Consider the following 4,124-nt stretch of genomic DNA (forward strand, 5'->3'; position numbering starts at 1 on the left):
ACCTACGATGACACTCTTGCATAAGCATTGTCGCATTTGTTATTTTTTGGATATATAAAATGAGGTATCAATACAAAATATTATTAAAATGTAAAACTAGTTTGAGAAAACATTACGGGATAAATATATTTTTTTTTATCGATAAGCCAATATCAATAACGCATTTTTAAATATATTTATTTATATATATATACCTATATGTATTTTAAAATAATAATTTTTATAATTTAATAAAATACAATTTAAAGTATTAAAACTTGTAAAAACATTGAATAAATAAAAAAGTACAGACAATCTGATATTAAATTGTAAAATAAATTGAAACATTTAGTTGTGAATGTGTATTTTTAATGTAAGACATTGAAGGTTATATATTATATAATTATATAATATATAATATGTTTTGATTTGAGAGTCGAGACTCTTTGACAAAATATATTTCAATGGACCAAATATATTTTATTACCTATATTTTAATATTAATTACTATTAACTGGTAAGTTAAGAAAATGTATGTTGATTTTAAATTAACATGAGATAGTTCAATAAATTTAATGTTTTGATACTCTTTGTACCTAAACACTAGCAAATGACAATTATATATATATATATATATATGCATACACATTAGAAATTGTAAAAAAAAAAATTAAAATTATCTGAAATAGTTGCAGTTTTATTCCACGTACACATTATACATGAAATAAAACTGCTTTATCCTTGAACAAGCTTAAAATAATACATACAAATAATTTTATAATTTTTTTAAAAAGAAATAGTTAAAAAAGAAAGAAAAACTGAAAAACGATATTGCTGCATCATATTATAGTATTGTACTTGGACAATTTAACTAATTATTATAGTATTGTACTTGGAATTAACAATTTCGAATATCAACCATAGTTTTCAACGCTTTTCCAACAGCATCCAACTTGATTTCAACATTGTTTCTATCATTTATGATACTTTCATCTTCTATAAGTACTTCAGCAATTTTATTTTCTTTTAAATATGTTTGAAAAATTTCTTCGTTTAAACGTTTATCGAGGTTTTTTAAAAACGAATTTATCATTTTGTGAACAATTCTTTTAGGAACAAAGTCCCGCACGTTTTTCCTGATGTACTCAAAATAACAGTAGCTTAAAAATGTGTGTAATTTTATTTGTTCAGACGATTCCAGGGGAACATCCTGGTTATTCAGACCTGATAATAATTGTTTCAACATATGAATTCTAACAGTTTTTAATCTATCGGTTTGGGCCTTTCTGTCGGGTATCGGAAAAATCGGCATCCCGGTTGGGGTCAAAACTAGTTCTGGCTTATAATCACTTTCATGCTTCTTTATGTTTACAGCTGCGATAATTTCTTCTTGAATTGTATTTAAAGTCATTTATTTTAATGTTACACCAAAAACCAAAGTCGATTTTGTTAAAAATCAATTTTGCGTAAAAATTCCCGTTTTTCCATAATTTTTCTTTTGTTTTTCACGGCGCTTTTGAAAATAACTGGGAATTTTAAATGTTGACCTCCCCAATGCACCAACAATATTCACTTTCCCATTGAACAAGATATTTAAGTTGAAAATCGAAGCATTATTTTTACTACTTATCGTGTACACATACCGCGTTTATATGCAGCAGTTAATTCGCATTGATTTAATGCGAATTGATTTAATGCGCATTAGGGAGCGAGTTTATATGCACCTAAAATATCAAGATTAGAGGTCGGGTAAAATTTTAAGTTAATGCGAATGTTTTTTAGTCCATGTTTTATACTTTGTATTCCATGACCAAAACAATAATAAAAATTTTTTTTTAAATTCCCGCGAAAAAATTAATTCGCATTAAAGCGTTTACATGCATTTCTTAATCCCGGAGTAAGAGTTAATTCGATTTGACGAATCGAATTAAATAATAAATGCGCATTAGTTTAATGCGAATTAAAAATGCGTTTATATGCACCCAACTCCCGGATTAACTCAATGCGCATTAAATCAATGCGCATATAAACGTGGCTGCAAACATATAAACAGCTGCATATAAACGTGGTAACAGACACACAAAAAAAAAACACATGCATTGTAAAATCAATACATTCATCGTTCCACTTAGAATCTAAAATAAGAAATCGGAAACTAAAAATGTACGTTATAACAGCTCAGAGCAGGTCAAAATATTTTGAAAAATTATCGTGTATATAAATTACTGATATAAACATTCAGTGAAAACTTCATGCATTCATGGTCATTTTATTTAGAGTTACACAAAAAAATCCAAATTCTATTTGTTAAAAACCGATAATACGTGAAAATTCTAGTTTTTCCTGAATTTTATTTTTTTCCCAGCAGTTTTAAAAAAAAAACCCTCCCAAATACAACAACTAGATTCACTTTCCCATCAAACAACATACTGTGGAAAATTGAAGTATTATTTCGATTACTTATCGTGTAGACATACAAAAATAATGAGTGGCAGAATGTAAAAGTAAAATAATCAAATACGCAAATACACTTTTGTGTTAAATTAGTATATTAGTAATAAGTAATTAAAAATATTACGCTATGATAAATGGTTTGACGTTTAATATATAAACGAGGTTAATCCATCCGAGTCTAGTGGCTATACTGTTTCTGTGCTGCTAGGAAAATACATTTTTTTCAATACAGAATTTTCTTTACTTAGAATTTTATTCAATAAATATTGAAAAAAAAATAGACATAATATACCATAGTATATTTCATAGTATATTTCATAGTGTTTTTTTTGAAAAAAAAAATTAGATTCTGAAAATCGTCAAAATCTCGAAAATTTTCGAATTATTTTTGAGTTAGAATACATTTTTAAAGAATTTTATTTTTATATCTAGGATTTGATACATATAAATTCCAAATTAATCATATCACAATATCCATTAGGTACTTATAACGCATTATACATCAAAACAAACCGTGATACTGTCATAGCGATATATAATAGTATACTTTAGAAGTTTCAAGTACCCACGAATAATATATACATACACAACAAAATAACTAAAATAGTTATTCTGAGTTTAGTATGTAATTTCGTCCAAATTTGAAATTAAAATGACTATAAAAATAAACTGTTCTTATGTATTTTTTAGATTTTTTGGTAACAGAATTAACTACTTACATGGAATCTTGTTTTAAATTTTCAATATAGAAGTTGAACATTTTATAAATTTTCAACTACAAAATAATTATTCAATTTTAAATTTGATTAATTTTGTCAAAATTCAATCTTTAATGTTTTTTTTTTCAAAAGTCAATAAGAGATAATGTAGGGCTGGTACCTAATTTATATTTTTAATAACTAATAAGCAAATGATAAATTAATATAATAGAGTAGGTACGCAATAAATAAAACTGACAAAAGTACAAAATAACATATCCGAAACCAATAACACTGCACCAATGCATGTCCGTAAATTATAATCCGTTTATATTAAACAATAAATAAATATAACCACGGTTATATTATTAGTTTGTCTAGCAAGATACTTATTTAGAAGCTTATTTTAAATTTTCAATCCTTAGCTATAAAATTTGAATATTTTATAAATTTTTAACTACAAAATAATTATTAAATTTTAAATTTGATACATTTTGTCGAAATTTTAAATGCTTATAAAAAAAACTGTGCCTATGTATTTTTAATATTTTTCAACTGCTATTGTAACAATATATCAGAAGTCTTGCATTAAATGTTCACGCTTTTTTACCCAACAATTAAAATTTAATTGATATTTATAGAAAAAAAAACTAAAAATCGAAAACTGACAATATCCGTAAACAGCTCAAAAAGAGTCAAACAATTTTCAAAATTTTACGGTGTATAGAAAATGAAAATATAAACATTCAGTGAAATTTTCATGTGTCTACAATTATTCATTTTTGAAAAACAATAAAATAACAAAACCGCTACATGAGAAATCGAGTGAATATCCAATATTGTAAAAATAAGAATTTCAAACACTCATAAAAATTTAATTTGATTTGCCTGTAGACATTATAAAAATTTAAATAAATAAATAATTTTTATAATGTCTACAAAGAATGTCAAAAAATGTAATTTTATTTATAAAAAAAACTGTGATTTTAAATG

The 4,124-nt window shown here is 24.8% G+C and overlaps 1 protein-coding gene across 1 annotated transcript in view; it reads right to left on the minus strand.

Annotated features, from left to right (window-relative positions):
- Window positions 1-1,374, minus strand: part of LOC100162764 (dynamin-1-like protein) — a 12,942-nt gene extending 11,568 nt beyond the window's left edge. Inside the window, exon 1 of the mRNA XM_029486692.1 lies at window positions 1,330-1,374. The gene's annotated coding sequence lies outside the window, so the exon portion shown is untranslated. The remainder of the gene's footprint in view (window positions 1-1,329) is intronic.
- Window positions 1,375-4,124: the final 2,750 nt, after the last annotated feature.

The sequence above is a fragment of the Acyrthosiphon pisum genome, chromosome A1 (genome assembly GCF_005508785.2).
Source record: "Acyrthosiphon pisum isolate AL4f chromosome A1, pea_aphid_22Mar2018_4r6ur, whole genome shotgun sequence".
Classification (NCBI taxonomy): domain Eukaryota; kingdom Metazoa; phylum Arthropoda; class Insecta; order Hemiptera; family Aphididae; genus Acyrthosiphon; species Acyrthosiphon pisum.